Consider the following 25916-nt stretch of genomic DNA (forward strand, 5'->3'; position numbering starts at 1 on the left):
TTATTTTGGTAGCTACATCCCAGTGGTGCCATTAACGTTTTTTCCATCATGTGCCTGGTTTTTGCAATTTAGATAGTTGAAATTCGCCATTGCTGCACTTGGCAGAAGCCAAAAAGTTTGATGGAATTTAAAATTATATTTAAACCTTGCCAATTTCCGCATTAGTTAAATATTTCTTTTTTAAGATTACTGGAAAAATCACAAAAAAAGTAGAGATCGGTAAACCTTTCAGGATATTGGACACCTGCCACACTCAATTAGCTTCCTTCCGATTGAATTAAGCTGTTTCCCCTTAGCCACCGCATGTTGCACATTCTACGTGCCATAAATATCAACCCACTCAATTTTGATGTCACAATCACTCTGGCTTAATTTTTTCATCCCCCCCCCCTTTTCGGAACTCAAATGGGCGTGGCAGGAACAACATTTACATATGGCATTTACACTTATCAACATTATGTCGGGCGACGCCTGTTTGTGGTTATGTGCCACACATTCGGGTTAACATTGCGTATGAATAATTGAATATTTCTTGTTTTTGCTCTACGCTTTTTGCCCGGTTGTTTGATTAATTGTGCACACACAACGTGTGCCCGTGCTGGGTAAAAAACGAGATGGCTCCATCACACTTTAAGGCCTCGGACAGCGGCAGATGAATACAATTGCATTTTGACCGCAGAGCGACGGGCAGCTGACCTAAAAAAGCTTACGATTGGCAGGTGCGCAAAACGAATATTAAGGCTCAAAGGCAGCAGCACAAAAACCATGCCAAATATTGTGTAAACATGGCTTGCTCAAAGCCAAAAAGATGGGGATTTTTTGGAAAAAGAGCTAGGTTTTGGTAAAATCAAACCGCTTATTTAGAATCTAAATTTTAGACGACGGACAAAAATTATAAAATGAATTGGTCTTATAAAATAGGTACGTAAAAGAAACATAAACTATATTTTTAACATTTCTTTAAAAGTAATTTAAAAGATAATTACATGTCCCAAGATAATTTTATTCACAATAAACTTATCGGTTTTTTTTTTCGGTCTTGATATTTTATAAAAACATTTCAAAAATTGTTTCACTTACTCGTGAAGTTTATTTGAGTAATTCTTGAATAATAAAATCCCAGAACAGGCATGACAAATGGTGATTAAATTATTAAAATTTTCTTAAATAAAGTATTCAACGTTTCTAGACTTGGTTCCATGGTAATTCAAATAAATTTCAGCTGAATTTAAGATCTCCCACTGGGAAAGTCAGCTGCCACAACTTCGATTTGCATTTGGCCCCGTAAAGGTAAATTTCGGTTGAATGTTCTGTCGGCGAATGGAAAATGCAATCGACAAGCGCTTTGAAAGCCAAGGAACTGCTTTTGTGAGCAGTCAAAAGGCAGCAATAAAATTACTTGCGTCACAAAACGAGCTGGGAATCCGAATCGAATTGCAGGCAAAGATAAAAAATGCCAGGCACACATGCGATTATATTGTACGTATGCCTGAACATGCAGGTGAATAAGGGATAAAGTCCTGATTAAAGATTTGCGCTTTCAGCACAATTTGCATTTGCCGGCCAATCTGCAGAAGAAAGGGATTAGGGGTTTAGGGGATTTTTAGGATTCAGGCGTTTCCTGAAGCAAAATCTCCGAGATTTATTATATAATACGCTTTGATCTCCTATTGAAATTGGATAAAGCAGGCTTACCTCTGATGCTTTTTTACACCCATTACTCGAAGAGTATTATATGTTCAATACATAATAGCTTGCTTTGTTGTTTGGTGTAATAAAAATTTTTAAAAAATTATGTAAACAAAAAAAAGTAAAAAAAAAAAAAAATTGTTTTAGCAGAGCAAGGTTTCGATCCTCGGACCTCTGGGTTATGGGCCCAGCACGCTTCCACTGCGCCACTCTGCTTACTGGGAGTTATGAATATTATTATCCAAAGGGTTATACCTTATAAGGGTTGCAGAGCCTAGATAGTTTCGATGGTCTCCAATTTAATCCTCCAATCTAATCAGAATTAATACACCGTGAAACAAACAGGATTTTTTTTAATCCTACTTTTTTTAATTTGATTTTGTTTTTATATATATAAATAAGGTTAGTTCCTCTGAAAAAATTTTGGATAATAAACAGGTTTTTTAATATTATCACTACTTTTATTTTATAACTTAATTTCTTCTTTAACTCCTTTTTTTCTGTTTTGCAAAAAGATGTTTGACTAGCATTAAATTACACTTTTTATCTCGTTATATAAACATCTTGAGTTCGTAAGTTGGAAAGCCCAGCTATAAATAAGCTTAAGCTGTCATAAACTATTATTATGTAACCATATAAAGCTAGTCCACTTTTTAAAAGTCTCTAACTCCAGTCATAAAAAATAAATACTTTATGACAAAAGAAAATGCTTCTCAGCAAAAATTGTCATATAAAATTTGGCATATAATATAATAAAATGATTGAAATAATACACAATTGATTTATAACCTAACTACATCAAGTGGACTCTTAACTAATTTATGATTTAAGTATAAACAAATTCAATTGAACGAAAATTGTATTTATTTTTCTCGTTCTGAATGTGGCCTATGGCAAGTGTTTGATTTGATTTACTATAATCGAATTATGAATGAATGTGCATTATAAAACAGTAAACATGGCAACGGACAAAAATTAATACAAAATAATTTAATTAAATTGCTTTGTTACGAATAGGCATAAATTTAAGGATACAAAAATAGGGACATAAAATCTGTTTATTAAGCTTTAATGATATACCGGAAATGTGGTAGGAAGTACCGACTGGAAACCCATAAACATAGACCGTTTCCCATTGATTACGATGCATTTGGAAAATTAAATCATAAAAATGCAAATTAGTGCTGCTCAGGCTATAAAAGGGAACAAACGGGCGGGCATAAAAGTTAAATGAAGGATTTTTGAATAATCTATTTCCCATAAAATGGTGAAATATTGTAGATGTTCCTTTAAGACAACAAGTTATTGCCCACTTTAAAAATTGGCCTAATTGATTACTTTAGATAATGGCATTCAAACTACACCCATCTGCTGACCAGCTAATCATCATCATAACAAGGTTACTGCGTGTGGCTCATAAATTTAAAAACAAAAACTTTCGTTTTCCTTTTACCCCGAAGACTGACAGCCCCATGAGCGATTGCAAAACTTTTCCAGCTTATTTTTTCACTTTCCACCGAACAAGAAAAATGGTAGCTCGCTTTTTATGAGCAGGCGTGAAAGCCTTGTAAAATATCTGTCATTGAACAAGAGGACCACAGCACAAGTTTTCTTAAAAAGTAATAGCCTCTACTTCTCATAAATTTAAATACTATTTTGAGATCAAACAGGGACCTTAACTAAATAATTTAGGTATCTTTAATTTCCGAATCTCTAATAAGAAGACCAAGAGTACCCTGTTTAGATTTGTCAAATTCTCGTCTCAATTTCCTGAGGTCACACACAAACCACATGTTTTACCTTAAAGCAGGATATACACATTCGTAGCCAATTAGGCACTACGAATTTGTGGCCAACTCAAGACGATGACCCTAAGTACTTGTGATTAACTAGTAAATAATAATTTCCCTAATTTATAGGAGTAGTATTGCAACACATATTACCAAATTATTGAGTATCTTGTAGGTATGAGGTTGTCACAGAATTCTCTAGGGCTTTCAAACCACATTTATAGCCGCCTAAAAGTATGCAGTGAAAAAAAATAAAGTTCTGTTCGATTAAAAATATATTGTTGCATACCTTTAAGCACTTCCTTTGATTAATTTGAAGACCCCAACATAGCATAGCTAGAATTCTTAAAGGCCAAGTTATTTAAAGAGGCTGACTTATTTTGTCAAAGGAGAATACTGTCAAAACCATCCTTGTTGCCAAGTTGAGGCCGCCGTAATTTCATTTTCAATCCGCACACGCACTGACATATTAAATTTCAGTGCCTGCCACATAAGTGGGTCCTCACTTAGTTTCACACGGAGGGCAATGAAAAAGTTTCGCTTAGAAAGTGCGGAGGTTCGTCAATGTTTCGCCTGAAGGTTGTGTGTCTGCCAGAGTCATTACCAACTAAACCATACCATATATACACATTTATAGCAGCGATGTGACACATTTCAGCAGACAACACACTTATGCACTTAGTCGCTGATAGTAGTTTGCTCATAATTTTCAATTAAAAACTTGACGCCAAAATGACTACATTTTTGGAATGAAAGTTGTCGAATCTGGAACTTTAAACTCTTTAAAAATTGTTAAAATATGGTAATAGAAATTTAAAATAAATATTAATTTTTCCAAATAATCAGCAACAGGTTTCATCTCCAAAAAGGACTCAGTGGATCTGTGACAAGTTCCACACAATGCGTAAACAAATAAAAGGACCTTTCCTTTTGCAACATGTTGCAACGAACATGTTGCACAGTTGGGTTTGGCATTTTGAAAGGAACTTTCCTCGGTTTAATTTCCCTATCTGAAAAACATACTGTTAACTCACAGATCGGTGGTAACTAGAAACAGTGCCAAGCGAAAGGTTAAGCCAGGCGGTTCGATTTTTTTTTTTATAAATACCCTTTGGTTTGTTAGAAAATACGAACAATACTTTTTTATTTTACTTTATGAGAAGGTATACAGACATTTATCTTCCTAAAGCTGTCATAAACCTTTGAAACCCTTTGAATTGTGCTGAATAATACAATTTATTGTGGAACTTTACTTGGAATATGATTGTAGCGAAATGAAAGGGGTTGAAACGTGTTCAGGCGAAAGAAATGCGAAAGACCCTCATAAATGCCACAACCATAACCCATTGTTTTACGCTTATTGAACTTGGTAGCTTGTTTCAAATACCTGACCATCTACTGGTGCTCAAATATAAACTATAACCATTTGCATATTGAATATTTATTGTCATGCTAGCATTTAATAAAGACAAGTTACGAAAAAATTGGTATAGGTAATTTTTTCAAAGCTAATGAGGATTTTTTATGGATCACTTCCGTTAACTTGTGTGGTATTTTCGTGGGTAAGGCATGAAACTTATTCTGTGTTATTTTCGTTTTTATTTCAGTTTTATGTATCATCTTCATCTATTTATCTATATCATCTATATCATTTACAACACTTTCCACTTTAAGATCACTAATACTTTTGCCATTTTTTATACAAAATATTTCTAACTTTAACATTGAATGCGCTTTCATCGAATCTGTTGGAATGTTATTTTCATAACTATTGGTATTTTCTTTCAAATTTGACTTATTTATCTTTCTTAAACATTGATTAACTTTTGTCTACACAGAATATCAAATTAATTTGATTTCATTGTTTGCTTGCCACGACTTAAATGCAATTATCTCCTAATTTATAGCAAGGAAATTGTCGAATGCCAAAAGCAATGCAGAATAATCTAAGCAAAGAAATTTGAAATTTTATGTTGTAGCATAAAAAGCATAAACCTGGAGACAAAAGCGGCTTAAAGTATCAGCCATCATCAATCTGCAGCGCTAGACAAATGGAAAATTTACATTTCGATTTAGGAAAGGTTGCCAAAATAGCAGGTGAAAGCTTAGCAAATATCTTGCAATAAGAAAGTGCTGAATTTGCAGCAATTTTCTTTCAGAAAAAAGTATATACTTAAAGGTAGATATTGTTAGCGATGGCCAAAATTTAAAAATAAATGTCATTGATATCAAGATTATATACCTTTGCCAATTGAAAACCCCCTGAATGCCGGAAGGCTAATTGAAATTGGCAAAGACTAGGGCAAAATAAAGCCCCCAATTGATTTAAAATCCAGCCAATAAAATTGCAACAAAAGCGAAGCAAAGTAAAAGCAAACAAGTTGCTTGCACGCCGATAAAATCAAACGGAAATGGGGAAAAAATGGCAAATATAAATACGCGATGAGGTGGGTGGGTTTTCGCGAGGGAAAAGTGGGAAAGTGGAAAAGCACGCGGGAAAACAATAAGAAACCGAAAGCTGCAAATATAAAATCTAAAATTGACCATAAACCCGACGTTGGCCCAGAAATGAAGATAAGCGGGAAACGTGAAAAGGAAAACACCAAATTGATATACGCTCCCTTTTGTTTTTGGCTCCTTTTCCAGGATCCTTTTTTTGGCCAGGACGAGGCGTAATTTGCTGCAAGGACTCGGGGGCGATGGCAGCGCCATCATAATAATTTAAAGTGGAACTGATAATCTTTGGCAGGCGAAAGTGTCTTGGATGGCAGGCAAAATCCAGAAAGGTGGTTGCGCAAAGTGGGGGCAAAAGTGCTTAAATAAAGCTGTTTTTTTTTTTGTTTTCGACGAGTATCTCAGCCATCTTTTGTTTTTTGAGCAGGCAAAATGTTTGCCAGCATTTTCCCGAGACAAAATTCATGTTATTTCGCTTCGGCTGATGTTCAAGCTGTTGGCATCTCGAGAACAACATAAGTTTAGTTTATTATCAGTTTTATGCTAATCGATTTGAAGACACTTGCCACAGCTGTCACCATCGGTTAAAGTTTAAAATTTGAATGAATATTTGAGGGGCAAAGAAAATGTTTGGCTAATTTTCAGACACACACACACACATAATGAAAGTGCAAGAATTTAATATCCCCACTCAAAGGTCCTAAAATCCATTCAGTTGGAGCCACATCAAGCCAGCTCATAACTGAAAAATTTGGCAATCAACAATGCCCTCATATCTATTATTTTCTTGGTGCACACACAGTTTTCCAGCCGAAATTCAAATCACAGAGACAGGAAATACCAGGGCAAACATTTTCTATGCCACCTACTCACACAAATTCACAAACAATCGCTCTTAAATTCTTGTGTGCACTTGGTAATGCATTTACAGATGAGTCGGTAACTAAAACTGGTTGAATATCGAATAATATGGGGTAATGTAAGGCACTTGACCACAATAGATACAAGGGGTGTACAACCCAAAACCTATTAAATAAAGGGCCATCAATAAGCTTGTTTAGGGCAGAAAAGGAAACTAATACGATTATTTCCTTGGGTCTTAAATTTCTCATAGTATTGGATAGTCTAGAATCGGAATACAAATTTTACAAAAACAATCCCTAGAAAAGGTTTAAAAGTATGCTTTGAAAATAGAATTCAAAGGACTAGACTATCAGAATTAAGTTATATCAATGCACACCTTTTGGCATCTTTATAAGAGAACTTAAAACACTACAGAAAATAAAATTACTAGAAAAATCAAGGAGCTTGTTTTGGAAAGAAGGAGAAATTTATTGCGATTATTTCATAAGGTCTTAAATTTCTCAAAATATTATACAGTCTAGAAACAAATAAAAATAATCCCTTTAATAGATTAAAAAGTATGCATGGATAATAGAATTTGTAGGACTAGACTATCAATATCAAAATATATTTATGCATACCATTTGGTATTTTTATCAGAGAGCTTAAAACCCTAGTAAAAATAAATTAACCAGAAAATTCGGACTAAAGTAAAATAATAAAATACTGATCAACTTAAAAAAGAAGACAACAAAATACTTGCATAAATTATTTACAAAATACCCAACGCACAGAACAAGTAAAATTTTTGTAGTAAACTTTCAACCTCCAGGAATATATTCTTATTTTTTCACAGATGTCCAAGGGAGAAAAAAATCTACTGGAAAACAAGCTGTGTAGTTTGAAACCCTTTTTATCAAGTCAAATATGCAAATGAGGTTGCCAAATGTGTTTAGCTCAAGTGGGAACATGTGCGAGTTCCGGTCAGTTCCTTTGCAGCTTTTTTGTTGCGCCTGACAAATCTGATTATGTTATTTAGATTAGCCGCAAAAGTCGGCTGTCAGTTGGCAGTAAACCTTTTCACTTTTCCATTTTTCTTATTTTTGCATCCATCCCCTGCCACATAAGGTAATCATAAATTATTGCGTAACATGCCATTTCTCTTAAAGGCTGCTTCAACGAGCATTGAGTGACCCAAATTGGGTGAATTTCAGTGAGCTTTTTCGGCTGTCAGATCAAAAGGGGAATGGTTTCAATTGATGCTCACCTGCCTGCTTTTTGCCAGGGGCGTTGATTGCAAATCTTCAAGTGGGTTTGACAGCCCCCCATGTATCCGTATCCCCCTCTTTCACATCCTTGTATCCTGACAGGACATCCAGGAGGAGCAGAGAAGGAGCTGCTGCCCCCAAAAAAGCAAAAGACGCCGTGCAAACACGCAGGAGCTAACAGAAAATTGGATTTTATGCTTATTTACATTTGCCGGCTGCCAGCAGGTGGGATATCTCAAAAAAAAAAAAAGGAAAAGAAGAGGTTACAATGCGGATATGTGGGCTATATCCTCCCGCTTGATATATGCACATATATTTATCCGCACAAGACTTAAAAGTGAGCGATGAAAAGTAGGCAACTTTGCGCCGCGGATCGGATCCATTAAAGCCAACTGTTGCTGGCCATATTCTGTGAAATTTATACGCGTTTGCATATCGATTAAATTTCCATCGCCTGTGGATTTTTTACAATGATTTTTAAGCAGCAAGCTGTTGCCCGAAAGTGGTTTTCCATTTTTTAGTATTAATAATACATGTTTTTATGTCTTTCACTCAGAGTCAACATTTTATTATGGGTATAAAAGGGGTGTTGATGGTAAAGGATATATCTATTCTCTGCTTATAAATTACCCAAGATTTTATCGATCCAAGTTGCGTCATTCTGAAGGTCGTCGCTGCAGGAAACCTTATTTATTTTTTGCCTACAAATTTATACACTGCTATTGAGCGGGACCAAGTGGTCCCCGGGGGATAATAATAATGGTGGCAGCGGCCCGCTTCAATGGGGCGTATGAGTAATTTATGGTAAGCAATTGACTTGTTGACATGACCCGGGGTGTGTGTGTGTACCCTGTACATATATGCATTCCAAGTGAAGATTGCAGATAGTCCCAGAGCACTCATAATCTTGGCTAAAAGAAGAAACGGGAACAAAAGAGCCGCAAATCCCTGGTAATCTTCAGCGTAATTGACATCTGATTGAAGAAGCATCTGGCTGGTTGCCATGTCCGCTACGTGCCACCTGGCTAATCACACAGCCACGGGGGGAATGGTTAGGGGGAGGGGGTTTGGTGGATCTGGGACAGGTGATGAGCCCGCGGCGGCCGGGTGCGGCATCTAGAATCCACGTGAAAGGCAACACCTTGTCACCAGGTGACACCGCCCATTGGAAGCCCGGCTGCCCCCGAAATTCCCCACATCCCACATCCCATGTCCCACATCCAACATATGTACATCCCATGTCCCACACTTTTAGGATCCCCGGACGTGACATGTGCTTATATAACTCCTGACGAGCCAAATATCAGGCTACGCGGATGAAAAACTACCGCGGTCAGCGGGATCACACGGTTCCCCAGATAAAAGCCAAGCAAACTGACGGACGATGCACTGCAAAAAACATATTGGAAAGAATAGAACATTTAAAAAAAGATTTAAAAAATTCAAGGAACTAATTGTTTTAATGATTTGCTTAATTCAGTTATTATTTATTGATTCTTAAGATTTAGCTAATGTACAACTAGTTTACTATTTAATAAAAATTTTCTTTGAATAAATCTTTAGACTCATTCCTGTTCCTATTAATTGGAATGATATTTAAATATACTTTTATTTTTATCTTGTCTGTATTTTGTGTTTTAGTGACTTACAACCCAGAAATTTCAGGGACCGTAATTATTCAAGACATTCAAAAAAAAGCATTTCTTAAAAAATCAATATTCTTCAATTATTAAAAACTATTTAAAAAAAGCTTAAAGTAAAAAATCAAGTTGAATGTAAATTGAAGAAATAAACCTATTACTTCCCTCTGCAGATTTTTACCTTTAAGAGTTTGTGAGATTTTAGAATGGTAAAATGGTACTGTGTAAATATTTTTTGCTAGTGCTTCTTTCATTCCTGATGCAGGATATTTGAAGGCACTTAGGCTCAAGATTCAGAGAGGACTTGTGCAGCACATTCAAGCTGCTCAATTCCATTGAATGCTGAGGTAAACTCTGAATTTTCCCTCCACCGGCCGCACTCTATTGATTAACCGGAATTCTCGGGGCTGGCCCAAAACAAATCCCACGTCCACCAAGTGGCTGGCCAACAATGCCGGCAAACACACGAATAACAAACCAATCTCTGGGCGAGTTGGGAGCAGACCAGTTGCTGTGGCTATGGCCATTGAAGGAAGGGGAAGTCCTTGGGCAACTGGCACTGTTTGTGTTTCCCTTGCATTCAGGCCGGAAGTGGCTCCTGGACACGGGACACAGCCATCACAGGCAGTGCCAAGAACAAGAACAAGAACGCCGCCAATGTTGCAAGGGGGGGCCCGCATCTATACCTATTCCCCCAAGAGGCTTTCACGCCCCTTTGACCCCCCTTATGACCCCCAGTGACATGATGTTGCTCCCAACAACACGACAATGTCTCAGTTGCCTCTAATAATGCCACCGATTTCCTGTCCAACGTTTGCATCACGCTGAAGCAGCCCGTTGGTATCTGTATCTTCATCGCCTCGCCGACTTTGTTGTCTACTTAAGGCGATTGCCTGTTACCATTATCTAAGAAGGTATTTTTCACGGAGCTGTTAGCACGTTGTCGCAAAGGCAGTCCTGTAATCACAGAAGACAACGAAGAAATATCTTAAATACCTCAGCAAGAGCTTGTAAATAGTCTATACTATAAATACTCAAAGGATCTGCGGTTGCTACACTTATATTTTGGTTAACAAAAAAGTATATCGGTAACAATCTTACTAACAATATTTTTCAGGCACCCAAAATTATTAATATTTGTAAGATTCTTTTAAAAGACTTCTGTGTATATATATATTTTATCTTAAAAATTTAAAAACTATCACTATTTTTGCTCTAGCATAAAACACTTCTTTAAAAATTGGTTAAATTGAAAGGAAATAGAAACTCAATTTATTATTTTTCACAATGTATCTAAAAATCAGCCGAATTAGGAAAAGATATAAAGAATCTTAGGATGACTTTAAATATAAATAACATATATTCATACATACGTTCCCTAATCGGTCTAAAAAAAAAACTGTTCTTCTGAAACACTGCTCTATAAAATGTTTTATAATAAGTTAAGTTCTATTCCTAACATTATTCCGAAAATTCCTAAAAAATAATGCTGTTGGAAGGCAGGACTTATTTAAAATGTAACTAATTGTTTGTTATTATCTAGTTTATACGTAACTATTTCATAAATGTGCTATTTAAAGCAAGTCAAACCCATTGAAAACCTATCGAAAATGATGGGAATTTCTGTTGGCCAACTAACACTCCCATTGGAATGCCCACCCAGGGCCAAACCCAAATGCAAACCCGAACCCAAACCGAACCCAAAAGCCGTAAATCTGGGAGTCCCATTGAACCGAATGCATTAGGCTGCATAAATATCTGCTGATGCGGACATAATTTCAGTCATGGGCGTGCACTAAGTACTCGCACAGCCTGCGCATATATTGCTGTCAAACACTTTTGGCTTTTGCCTTCCGACCGAGTTCGCTTTCCCAGCTTTCCCGGCTTTCCCGGCTTTCCCGGCTTTCCTCGCTTTTCTCGATTTCCTCGCCTTTCATCTCTGACAGAGAATTTCGCACATAAAGGGAAAATGCAGCCTTGAATCCCCTCTCCTTATCCACAAAAGCGGAAGATGAAATTTTATTGTTTTAGCTGGTTGTCATGTTACCCAGAGATAACAAATTCGTTTACGATAATTTCAGTTAGTTTACAGCGTTTCCTTTGTCTGACTGCGGATCGTTAGTGAATTTTATGGCCTCGTTTGGCGCACTGCAATTGTGGAACCTTGATTGTGGCAAACTATCCAAGGATTCAATCTTAAATTTCTCTTGCCATCGAAACTTAAATTCCCGCAAAGTGTTTTGCCGTTGACAATTGCTCACAAATTATGCGAACATTTCGCTGCCTTTCACGTAGTTTGGCCATAAAATTTCAGTCAATTTAATTTCCAGCATTTGTTTAACATACATATTTATGTGGAGGCACGTGCCAGTCTGTCTATTCTACACTTTGGGCTCCTCAGTTGTCATCTGGCAGACGGAAGAGGGTAAGAAGTCCTTGTTTTGGGTGGCATCGAGTCAAGGGCGACCCTCTGACCGCATTTGGTTTGCTCGGGAATTTTCAGTCATGTTTTTTAGTGGAGAAATTAAAGCAAACATGAGCAACTCATGTTGGGAATTGTAAGGAGGGGAAATGGATATTTTCACAGGCACTGATGCACTGGCAAAATATATGTGAAATATCTATGGTGATGATGGTTTAAAGTCTTACGCACAAATCACTAGAAGTTTAGAATTCACTTTTAAATGCATCTAAAAGTATGCAACAAGATTTTTTCAAATCAGAAGTGCCCTTAATTCGTTCAGAAACTATTCAGTGCATACTTTTAGGCACCTAAAGAATTACATTTAAAATAGATTTAAAAACCCTAGTGATTTGTGTGCACTCCAAACTCTTATATTTCATTTAAATCTATCCTTTTATTTGTCACTTCATGAGGAAAATTATTATAATATCCTTTTTTATAATATGGCTTTATACCTTTCTTATTTTTAGGGAGACACTGATTATAATAATACATTTAAAAATTAAATTATTTATAACATGGCAATCATTTCAGTATTTCAATGTTTAGATTCGCATTTTATTTAACTGCTGATGCAATCATGATGCCGGAAGTTAGTTAGCCAACATAGAAGTTATAAAATTACACATTGTTGACAGTGCGAACAAAGATGGTTGAAGAAGTAAGTCTCCGTTTGCGCGTGACTCGACTTGAGAACTAACTCGACTCCAAACTAACCAACTAGTACTGGGCTAATATGCAAAAGTCACACAACTCCGTCGGTGGACACGTACGGCCCTGCTCCTAGGTCTATATAATATAACCCACTATATATGTAAGCCCTCTTGCTATATGCCATGTTTAACTCGAGGAACGCGCATGAATAAACCCAGTCCATTGGGCTGCAATCGCAACCTCACCTGCCAGGAAACCCAGGTGGAAATGGAGGGGTTCGTCGGTCCAGGGCAAAATAAATTGTTGTTGAAATGAGAAATGCGCCTGCTGTTTGTATTGTTAATGAAGTCGCTTGTGGCCCTTCAGCTGCATGTTCTTTTGTTTGATTTCTTTCCACAGAGAAGTTCTCAAATTATTTGCTTAAGCAACAGGGCATATACTATATTTCATTTGGCTTTACGGAGCGAATTTTAAACCAGTGCAAATGCCTAAAGCTCTTGAGCGATTCAAGCTGAATTATCAGTATTCCACCGTATTCCAAAACCCAAGTGGAACCAAATGTTTACAACTTTTTATGGAGTTTTGCAGTCACTGTAGACTGGCCACGTACTTTATTGAATTCCAGGACCCATTTTTCACCTGCCTGGACACGATTTTTTGTATCTGTTTGGGAAAGCTTAAAACGGCAGGTGGAATTTAAAATTGTGGAAAAAAATTGAAGTGGACAAAACTCATGCTGGAATATTTAGGAAATTTAAGGATACAAAATTGTGCTTAATGAAATGCTTGCAGAAAAGGGTAGCCATTTTTATTTAAGTTAAATAAAACGTACTGTAATTTTCAACCATCTGAATTAAGTCCCCAATTAAATGCTCAAAATAGTGCAATAAAAACACTTAACACTTTGATTCACCTTTACACCACTCGGGCATTATTTCAATTGCAGACTTCGCTCCTTTTCACCCGCCTCTAAACAGCTGTCGCTAATTGAAACAAATGAAATAATGAAGGCAATAAAACAAGCAACTTTGACTGGAATTGTTCATAAACCACCATAGAAAAGTTGCCCAGTCTTCGCATTCAACAATTCATTTCCGCTCTGCTGCTTGCCATTGCAGAACTGAAAATGAAACCATCCCAGCTCCGAAACCCCAAACCCAAGCCCAGAGCCAAACTTAACTGCTTCCCCTCGGGGTCCTGGATCCTGGTTACTGGTAGATGGTTACTGGTAGCTGGTTTCTGGGCCCTAGAAACCGAGTCCTTGGCGAGTCCTGGAGTCCTGGAGTCCCGACGTCCTTCTGCGGCCTGTTGTGAAGTATGCCCGGAGCCATAAAGCGCACTGCGGGAGCTTTTCACTCTCAGAACCATATTTTTTACTTTATTTTTTGTCTTTTGTTTTATTATTGTCTTCTTTTTTAGCATAATTAAAAGCAATTTAGTGTAGCGCCGCCACTTCAGAAGGAGCACATGGGGCCACTTGTTGGCCAGATGGGTCCAAGTTCCCAGTTCCAAGTTCCGTCAGGTTTTGGCCCTGAATCGTCTAATGAAATTAGTCATACAAGTTGCTCTTGGCATAGCGGGGTATCTCCATTAATTAGCACTGTCCTTCTAAGCATAGAAAATTAAAATGCAGAAGGAATTCATTTTTATTAGGTAGAGGTTCCTTAGAGTGCTAATAAGTATGCAACATAAATGTGTTTATGTATTTTCTTTATTACTTCCTCATCTCTTAACAATAATTTATTTTCATCTGCAGTTTAGTTACATTTATAATTTTACAAAAATTAAATCCTCTTTCAAAAGACGAAATCATTTTGTGCTAATTGAAACTTGTAATTAAGTTGAACTTTGTAAAACCCATTAGGTTACCAACATTTAATTTGAGCACACACTAATTTATCTAAGGCCAATAAAACACCTCAATTTCTAGCAAGTAATTAAAGGGAAGCCAACGCATACAATTAATGGAAAATTATTTCATTGTCCTAGCAGATACCAACTTGCAAAATAATCCAGCAGAGTGTCATAAATTCTGACAGGCGCTTGCATAATGCCGCACTTTATGACAATTTTATGCATTTCACTTAAAGTGAAAGACAGATGCATGGAATTTCCCAGGCCAGTTGGCATTTCACTAAAGACCTTATCAATTGTTGGCCTACAAATGTTTATGTAGCCCCATGAGGTGAAGGGGGAATTGCGTTTAACTAATTTGCAGGTGTGCAGATGACATTTCAATTGTGCCTCTGGGTCCCATGAGGTTAACCTTTGGGCTGGATTTTCAGCTCAGGGCTGGGCAAATACTACAGGCCCATAATTGTGCAACAACTAGAAGTCGTTGACTGGGATACGGCCTGGGATATTTGCTTAAATGTCGCAATATCCTGTGCAACTCCGCCTGCATCCTGAATCCTGCATTCCTTTGGCCCCAAGGCAGCTGGAAAATGCGTGCCAGTCTGGCAGATAAATTAAAAAGGCTCCTGACTATTAAAAATGGAATATTCCAAGGGGGGCGGGGGCGTGGCTTAACCATTGTCTAAGCACTGCGGGCAAAAATGTCAGGAAACGGCAGCAGAAAGCATTTGCGATGGCAACAGAATGACGCCCCGAGTGTTTACACCAATTCATTGGACCGCCTCCGCAAAACAAAAGGATAGGAAAAAAAAGAACACACCAGAAAGCAGGCGGAAAAAATATAGAATACAAACTAGATGGGATGCGTTTGAGCCAGGGCTAAATGATTTTGGCCTGAAATACTTTTAAAGCTGAGCGGAGAAAACCCATGGACAATGGAATGTCAACAGGATATCACCCGAAGGGCCCAAGGATGACAGTGCAGCTGACAGTTCGACAGGCGCCGGTACATCCTGCGGTCACAGCCCCCCCCCCCCCCCCCCCCTTTTACATGGATGGAGGATGAGGATGACTCCCAGTTGTGGCCACATTTATTTACCTTCTTCTAGCCGACGGGATTTGGCCACACTGTGTAAATATGTGAGTCCATCTTCTGTCCCCATCCTCTTTCCTGCCCACCTGCCAGGAACCCACCGAAGCCCCCGGCAGGTGAGGCAATTTTACAGCAGTTGATTGCAGCAACTATAGTACTTCGGGGCCCGGCTGATTCGCCTTTGATGTTTCGCCCGGGGCAGGTAAATAGAGCATCAAGTGCCCGATATGAGGGTGCTCTCATCCGAGGCCATTCCGACAAATTGTTGACCGGTTCCATTAGTTAGGGAAGTAATTCTGCCGTGAAGATTGCAGCAAAAGGGATGGGATAGGAAATATTGAACGGTCACTGGGCTTATATATTTACATTTAAATTGAGCGGGTGAGAATAAATCCATTGCGAAACACAAGTTTAAACTTTAAAGAAGTTTTATAATATTGGAACTTAAAAATGTGCTTAAAAGTATGCATCATTAATACTTCGAGACACAACGTTGTTCTTACTGCATACTTTTAGGCATTTTAAAAAGTGATTTCAAGTCTCAAAAGATTTTGAATGCACCCTCTGTTAAAAATAAAACATAAAAGATATATAATATTAAGCAATATAGTTTGTAATATTTTTAAAAGATGCATAAAAGTATGCATCATAAAATTTTAAGTTTGGAGGTTAAACATTTTACGTTTTTCTTTCACTGCCTACTTTTTGACACTTTTATAAGTGATTTTAAAACTTTGATGGCAACCTGTTTTGATATAAGGTTTTACCAATTTACCAATTTTGCTTACAATTTTGTAAATATGCTTTTATAATAAGGTACTCCCTAAATACCCTCGTTAGTCCCAAATAAAGGACACTGCAAATTGGGTACTTAGTGCCTGTCATAATACTCCTCCTATCAGGCACTGAACCACATCACGTCCACTAAATACCCCTCCAATTTCGTCCTGTGATAGAACTTTTCCCTCGAAAGCGTATGTGCGTTCACGGCTTAAAGAGTTGCGGTTGGTCGACGGAATAAAAAAGGATTTCGACCGGCAAACTGATAAATTTTCAAATTTGCATGCTAATGAATACCGTGAATCTGCGTAGCTCTGCCAAAAACTTTTCAACTTATGCGTTTGCGACTCCATCCCAGAATATTTTAGAGTGTGTTCAGGTTTATGCCAGCGCAGTGGGTGGGCCATGCATATAGTATATAAACAATATGGGAGGTGGCGACAACATCCCGTGGCGACCAAACTAAAATGGATTTTGTTCAACACTTTACAATAGACAAGCATACAGCGGAAGTTTTAACGCTCAGCAGCTTTGTTTGGAATACTCAAATAGTTGAGAAAATATTGTGAAAACACTGCTTCTGCGGTGAAAATATAACAACTCTCTGATTTATAAATTATATATAATAAAAACTCCTTAATTTGTTACCAAAAAAGTTACCATCAAAGCAAATTACACTTTGTATATAACAATTTTATTAAAGGACCTTTTACATTTCGGCTAATTTAATTGTGCACATTAGTAAACACTGATTTAATTTTACATAATTATAAACATGAAATGAACAATAGATTGTAAACCAAGGAACTTGCATCTGTGATACGATATTCTTAGAGTTAAAGGATTATCCATTACCACAATTTCTTCTCCAGTTCCGTTTTGCAACATTTTTCTATGCCAACACCAATGCTATTTTGATGCTTTTTCTTTTGATTCTGCTGCATTTCAATTCAACTTTGTTGCGGTTTTTGGTTGCCCAATTCGGAAACTAAAAAAACCGCACTTTGAAATTGAAGTATGGCCAGCAATTGCGTCTGTCAGTGCAATTTATTGTCTTCCAGTGGATTTTTCACTCCTCAAAACAAAGTGCAGAATGCCAGCTAGAATTAATTGCGATTGTTCTGATGCGTTGGCTGAAGAACACTGCGAAAAGGTTGAGAGTTGACAGCCATTTGAATTCACTTTATTAAAACGCAACCCCTTTTCAAAGGGGTTTTTCCAGCTGGGGAAAATCTGAGCTGTGATTCCCCGCTGTGTCAGCGTATAATTTGGCCCGTCGCAAGACAAAAGAATGCCATAACACATGAGTTCCCATGGCAGAAGGCGGAATCTGAATGAAAGTGTCAGCGGAGAACTGAAGAACTGAACCGGAGAACTGGGCTATATGTATATATACTCGTATGTGAAGGGACTCTGCGACTCTGGGAAGGGAAAATGTGAGTGTGCGCTGGATTATCCTAAAAGTCATGGCTTAGACAAATGTTTTATGCTCCACTTGGCTGCATTAGCCTCGCGTATTATGCTCAAGTGCCGCTGGCGCACGCTGCGTATGAGTTATTTATTGTTTATTTAAGCTATTTGGCTTGATTTTCCAGCTGTCTGTGCGAGCTAATACAATTTATGACTAGGCAAAACTTTTTCGCATATAAACAGGAAGGAATGTGCTATATTTATTTTTAAAAAGTTTTAAATTTGAGGCGAAATGATATCTATCTAAAGTTATACACATAAAAACAGCTTATAAAAATGTGTTTTCAAAAGTACTGACGACTATTTTCCCGTAGAATATTATAATAAAATTTGATTGTGCCATTCTAGGAACTTCAGAGCATCTTAAATTTGATGCGACCGCATTTCCGCATTTCGCTGTATGTAATTCAATTGCATTTGACTGAGGTAATGGTTCTGCATCGTAAGTGTAAAATTTTATGCCCTGAGTGTGTGGCAGTCGGTGGATATGCATATGCATCATAAGTTTTCATCGTTCTGCCATTCAAAGTACATCAAATGAAAGAAACTTTAATTCACATTAAAGAACGGAGGGTGTAACGAACACACTCTATGAGCGTTGTCCACCCTAACACCTCTGTCTACGCTTTGACCGGCCTGCTCAGGGAGATGGGTGTGGGTTTGTGTTAAGATGAAACAAGAGTGTCACAGAACTAACAATAGTAGACAGAGAGACGGTAACGATACGGATTTTTAACCCATCGGCTAAGATTCGGACGAGAGACTGTACCTATCGAAGACGGAGGCCCAGATGTTATTGGCCACCTTCTATACCCACCCTACCTGTGAAGTCACATTAGACTCCACCCTTAAAACAACCGCTGCGCTACATCCTCTAAGGTGCCCTCAAAAGATCACAAACTAATTCATCTTAAATTTCATTTAATACGGCAAATACGATAATATGGTTCATGGTTCTTAATACTACAAATCCTAACACTAAAGCCTTAGAACTAAGCGTTCTTTACGCCAAAAGACTCTCTATATGATCGAGTGTCAGTACAAGATTATCAAATAGGAAAAGAAATGGATATTTTGTTTACGTTAAATTATTACGAAACTGATTACATATTTTATCGATATGCGGCAAGCTTATTCAAAAATTACAGGAAATCACTTAGGCGTATTACGTTAAATTATATAAGTGCAAACGATTCTTATTTAATATTTATATCAATACGCGAATGTGGAAACATTATATATATTGGTATCAAAAGTGTGCGGGCTCAGACAAGAATGAATATATATGTAGGAATGTAAATGATTTACGGCTATGCCGTACTTACGAACTCTCCAACGAAGTCAGCAGGCCTGATGACGATCGATGTGCGCTGTAGGATAATTTAATTTAAGTGTATATATGTCATACTATGTCGTAAGCACACACGCAAGTATAAAAGCTAAATAGGAATCGTAAATTAAATTAGAAACTCGTCGTACAAATATTTAAAATAAGAAAATTAAACTACAATCGCTTTAGCGATACAAAAACGAGTTGGCAGTCCCGGCCAAAATTAACTGGAAACCAGAATTGGAACTGATATTTCAATTGGGATGCGGCGTCCGCCTCCGCTGTCTTGCCCGAATTACGCCGAATCGGCGCCGGTGCGTTTTTCGCCCGAACTGCAACTTGATCTGACTTGTAGATCGTCGTGCGGACTTGGCAAGGTCAAAACCTCACGCGGGTTGACTGCGGCGATCCTTGAAGCCGCTTATGGTATGCCGATGATGAAATTAATCCAGGTGTGGCAAAGAAGACAGATTCCTTTCACGCGGTGTGCGGTATAAGAATCCCAAATGGCGATTATGGCCTGGCGCTGAAGAAATGTATGGTTCCGCTGATGAATCGCTGCACGCGGCACCTGCTCCTTGCTGTGCGCAGAGGGAGGACTGTAAAACTTCTGTCAATTCCGAGAATTTGCACGTGGGTCTGGTCACTGCTGTTTTCCGGGAATTACAATTAGATTTTTCCAATATATCGTCGAATAATCTTACCACCAATATTGGGAGTGATAACAGGTCGTACTGCTCAACCAAAATTCCTAGAATTTCACACGCGGATGTGTGGATGCGAACGGGTTTGAAAATTATAGCACTTTTTGCAGAGAACGAACCGATCTCGGGAGAAGCTTGCGACAAAGAGGAGGAAATCATGGCGTCTAGAGTGGATGTAGGATGCACAAAATCCCCAAAATCCATAAAAATGGTATTTTTGGTATTCTAGCGAGGATCGGATCCTTGCTACTGAAGGGTTGCATCTGGGCTATTTATGTTAATTACCATGGGTAATGTCTTGACTAGGAATGCCAACTTGGCCGAAAATACTGACTCCCACAACCACAGTTTTGATTTTTAGTCCCTGTGACTAATAATAAAAACTGAAAAAGGAGTCAGGAGGGATCACCAGATGTCCTTGGCATGGAATTTACCAAGCTCTTTGCCGTTCATGTCTTCCAGAACATATAATGATTGACCAAGTTTCTCCTTAACTCTCGCTTTTGTTCCGACTGGTGCTAGCTTTGCGTTGAAATGATTGGCAGCGTTGCTCAGCGCAAAGTTCCGTTTTGTCACCTCTTGACCTACTTCGAACGATCTAGGCCTCGTACGTAGGTTATATGTGCGCTGGTTCGTCTCATAAGCTTTGCTCAGATGTTTATGGATGCTTGCACGAATTTTCTGACACTCGTCAGTCCTTGAAAGGTTGACATCACCTTCGGCGAGTAAACCCAACTTGCGCAACAGTTTATAGTCCTGGCCGTGTGAGATCATATGTTGCCCAAAAACAACTTGGTACGGTGATACACCGATAGACTGATGAAGGAAGTTACGAATTGAGCAATTGATGCTGCTGAGGAAAACATCCCATTCACGCTGGTCCGAACGAATGTAAGCTCTTAAAGCCGCGTTGATTGAACGGTTGACTCTTTCCGCTGCGTTGGACTGCGGAGCATAGGCGCCTGTGAACATGTGGCGCACGCCATATTTCGAGAGGAAGTCAGAGAAGTCACGGCTTTTAAACTGAGTGCCGTTGTCACTCACGACTGTCTCGGGCACACCAAAGCAGGGAAAGATTTCGTCCTGCAGTATACTGATTATCACTTTAGTGGTGAACTTTTTCACTGGCTTTAGAAAAGTGAATTTTGAAAAGTGATCCAGGATAATCAATATGCCTATGTTTCCAGACTTGGAACGCGGAAATGGGCCAATAAAATCCAGATAGAGTCGTTGAAATATCCTTTCGCTATGCACTTGAGCGCCCATCGGTGGTTTCAAGGAACGCGTAGGATGCTTTGTAGTCAGGCACGTTTCGCAGTTGCGTATGTAGTCCCGCACGTTGATTACCATGTTTGGCCAGTAAAAGCGGCGGCGAATGCGCTCTAGGCATTTGGTCATTCCACAATGCGCAGATGATGGTTGGTCATGGGCGGCACTAATTACGCTTTGGCGTAACGATTCGGGTACGAACAATTTCCAGCAATCGTCTGGTGAAGTGTCAATTGAATTGGGAAATGCTGCACGGTGATAGATAAAGTCGTCGACTACTTGGAAATCAGGTAGCTGTGAGGACGAGAATTTGTTCCGGAGTGCAGAATATTCTTCCGATTGGAAAGCATCTGATGCGAGATCGATTTCAGGGTGAACTTCAAAATTCAGCGCAGCAACTTCCACGTCCTCGAAAGCACGGGATAGAGCATCCGCCACGACATTCTCACATCCTTTACGATGCTCGATTTCAAAGGAGTAACCCTGAAGTTTGATAGCCCATCTGGCCAGTCTACCGCTTAAATCAGATTGATTCATAAGCCACCGCAAACTGGAGTGGTCAGTGACTACTTTGAAAGAATGTCCATCAATATACATCCTGAACTTTTTTATTGCCAAGACTACAGCCATGCATTCAAGTTCGGTAACTGTATAGTTACGTTGGGCTTTGTTAAGTTTTTTGGACATGAATGCTATTGGTCGTTCGCAACCAGATTGGTCACATTGGGCCAGAACTGCGCCAACACCATGTAGTGAGGCATCGCACTGCAGAATGAACGGTTTCTCATAATCGGGGTGAACGAGACATGGGGCAGAACATAACTTGGCTTTGATGTTCTCAAAGGCCTCTTGAGCATGTTCATTCCATTGAAAGTCTTTGCCACGTAGCAACTCTGTTAGGTGGAATATGACTGAGGAATAGTTTGAAATGAAGCGCTGGTACCAACCAGTCATACCAAGAAATCTTCTCAGCTGTTTCTGAGTTTTTGGTATCGGGAACTCACTGACAGCGCTAATCTTGTTTGGATTAACTTGAAGTGTTCCTTCTCCAACCAAATATCCCAAGTAATCTACTCTTTTCAGACAGAACTGACTTTTCTGAACGTTAATTGTCAATCCTGCTTTTCTCAGCTGGGTGGCTACCTCAGAAAGATGTAGAAGATGGTCTTCAAAGCTGCTTGACAACACCAAAAGGTCATCAAGGTAGACTAAAACGTGCGACTTCAGCTGATACGGTATTACAAGGTCCATTAAACGGCACATGGTTTGCGGTGCGTTGGTCAAACCAAATGGCATCCTTTTGAATTGGTACAGCGGACGGTTTGGTATCGTGAACGCTGTCTTTGCACGGGACTCTTGATCTAGGCAAATTTGCCAAAACGCATCCTTGAGATCTATTTTAGAAATGCAATGCACTGGCGGGAGACGACTAAGCAGACCTTCCATAATAGGAATCGGGTAAGCATCCTTAATGGTAACTGCATTAAGTTTCCTCGCATCGAGACAGAAACGTACCTTGCCAGGTTTGACGTGCAAGGTAACCGGAGAAGACCAAGGCGATGATGGTGCCTCTTCTATGACGTCCATTTCAATCATGCGATCGATTTCGACACACAAAAGCTTTTCCTTAGCTGGCGATAAAGGATAAAACCTTTGTTTGATTGGTTTCGCGGTAGATGTGTCAATGTTGTGTTCTATCAATCTGGTCAAACCTAAGCCCTCACTTTCGAATGATGGAAAGAAGTCGATTACCTTTTTCAGCTTTGATTTCTGTGCGTTGGATAAACAGATGTGTGAGGGGTCGTCCTCGGGTTTGTATTCAATTTCGTTAACTGAAAACGAAAGTTGGATGGAAATGCCAAAGGTTTCCCAGAAATCCATTCCGCATATCACGCTGTGTTGAATAGAGGGTACTATTAAGAATTCAAATTTTGAATCTATAGAGTTGTACGTCAAGGGAATGGAGATTGTGCCAGCCACGGATTGTGTTTGGCCGTCTGCAGTACGGACTATGCTTTTGAATTTGTTATAAAGTTTGTCCGATATTATTTGTTGGGCAAGCTTTCCACCAATGACACTTTTGTTGGCTCCGCTGTCTAAGAGAGCTGAATATTCGAGGCCGAAAATCTGCACCATTGTGAAAGGCCGGATGTCATTCTTTTTGTGGATGATTGATGAGATAATGCAACGGTTAAAAGCTCGTTTGCGCATCCAGAATTTACGTATACGCAAGGTAGAACGACGTTTGTAAGCAAAGATAGAATTGACACTAACAGGTTTAAGCCTTCGTTTAAGATACTCTTGAATGCACAGGTGATATGGATTGAACGCTTTAGTAGTCGGTTCATCAGGTTTGGGAGTAGACACATCAGATAAATTATCCGTTGCCGTAGCATCCGGAGTACTAAGAATATCCAAGGCTAACGGCGGACATTCATTTTGCGAATGTCCTGCTTGGAGTTTTCCGATACCGATTTACATTTTGCACAATTTGGTTTATATACATCGGGTATGCCGCAACCGTAACAGAAAATACGGCGCGGTTTTAGACAATCATGGTACCTGTGACCTGTTCCATCACAGTTCCAACATATGAATTTGTCTGCAGGCTTAATTGCGCAGACTTCGCCCTCGACATCGGCTTCGTCTTCGGACTGATCTTCAGAGTCATATTCGTGAAGAATTGTGTTGACAAACCGTTTTGTTACATTAGAGCGTTGAATTGGCTTCGATCGAGTGCTACGATAAAATTCTTCGTGGCGGTGACACGCCTTACGCAAAGCTTCCAAAGAAGGGGTGTCAACATGCAGTAACTCAAGTTTCAAGTCTGCCTTAAGATTGTGGCGCACTTCGCTGGCTAGCTCACTATCATGCATGGGCTCTCGGAGGGAATTAGCTATGATAAGCATTGCGTCAAGAAAGTCATCAAAACTTTCGTTTGAACCCTGCTTACGACGACGCATGGCACTTTTTATTTCACGGTCTGATCTCTGATCTGAGTATCTCTCCTTTAAGCGTCTGCATAATACATGCCAGTTCATGTCATCTACCGACCTATGAACACGCCAGTAAAAAGATAGAGCAGGACCTGCAAATAGCAAATTTGCAAACTGCGACAACAAATCGAAATTTCCGTTTAGGCTTTGTGTAGTGAGACAGTTTACTCGGTATATAAAATCCTCAACTGCGATGTCGTCAGCTGACCCACTGAATTTGATTCGCCAGTTGGAAATCACATTTGAAATTCTGTCAGGACGATCCAAAGAAAGATCGCTGCGATTGCTTCGCACATCCGGAGAGTTCCCAACTCGCTGACTGTTTTGACCCTGATTGTTCTGGAAACCGACTTGTCCTGAATTGTTACGGAATTCGTGCTGCGTATTGTTATCCACAAACGTAGACCTATTCAATTGGCTAAACATCTGAGTCATTTTTTCTGTGATTGTATCTGTCGTGGTTACTTGAAATGTTTTCTGGTTGTCTAACATGCTTTTTTGAAATGCTCGCATTTGATTCGCAAGACTTTGCTGATCTGGGTCTTCGCTTACATCTGAGTCATTGGTTTGCCTATTGTCTTGATGGGGATTCGAGTTGCCATTCTGAGAGACGATAATATTGTTCTGATTATCGGCGTTACGAGACCTAGATCTGGTCATCATTCGATTTTGCATACCGGAATTCTGATTAGATAACGTCTGGGACTGAGAACATGGTTGAGAGCATGTTGGGCAAGTGTTGTTATCCTGCAGCCAGTTTTGTAGACAAGCCTTATGAAAGCAATGTTTACAAGCAGTTTCCATTAAATCCAATTCGAAAACTACTCCATTGCAGAGCGTGCACGTCACTGAGTCATCATCACCTAGAGAAACTAGGTTCTCGTTGCTGTGCCTAACCGGCATTTTTAAACGATTTCAAACCTAACTAACAACTAACTAAACTCAAAAACTTAAAAAGAGAAATGGAAGATATACGATATGCGATAGAAATGTACGATATGCGATAGAAGTATACGATAATCATTCAACAATGACAAGACGAGAAAGATCCTTGAGAAATACGGAATGCGGTAGTGTCATAAAAATAAGAGGGGCTTATCCTGAGGAGTAATGTAGCAGCAGGTTGATTTTCGTTCGATAGGTACTAATTATTAACTGAAAATGTTTGCGGAATCAATTATATAAAAATAGTATTTTGAGGTCTAACCAATCAAAAGAGGGACTAGCCGAATTTTTCCAGCTAGAACAAATCTCGATTTTGATTGGATAGAAGATGTGGTTTGAAAACTGAAAACTTGGTAAAGAACCGACCTTAAATCAGAACTAAAATTCCGAAGTATCAAATAATCAAAATGGAATGTTTTTAACTATAATGTCCGAGTATGACCGAACTGATAGAAAAAACATGTAACAAAAGTATAACATTTCTGCTGGTATGGCTCCGAATCTATCCAGAGTACCATCAAATCCAAGTCAAAAATGAAATACTAACTGAAACTACAATTTTACAAAAATGGATGGATTGAAATATTTTCGGGAAGCTCGGCTGTCAAACGACAGATGCCTGATCAGGCATCGGGCTTGCTCCATTGTTGGGCGCCATTTAATTCTGTAACGA

At 38.9% G+C, this 25916-nt stretch overlaps 1 non-coding gene across 1 annotated transcript; it reads right to left on the bottom strand.

Annotated features, from left to right (window-relative positions):
- Window positions 1-1833: 1833 nt before the first annotated feature.
- TRNAM-CAU (transfer RNA methionine (anticodon CAU)) lies at window positions 1834-1905 on the bottom strand. The gene has a single exon. It is a non-coding gene; the product is annotated as a tRNA-Met (tRNA).
- Between the last annotated feature and the right edge of the window lie 24011 nt (window positions 1906-25916).

Source organism: Drosophila suzukii, chromosome 2L (genome assembly GCF_043229965.1).
Source record: "Drosophila suzukii chromosome 2L, CBGP_Dsuzu_IsoJpt1.0, whole genome shotgun sequence".
Lineage (NCBI taxonomy): Eukaryota > Metazoa > Arthropoda > Insecta > Diptera > Drosophilidae > Drosophila > Drosophila suzukii.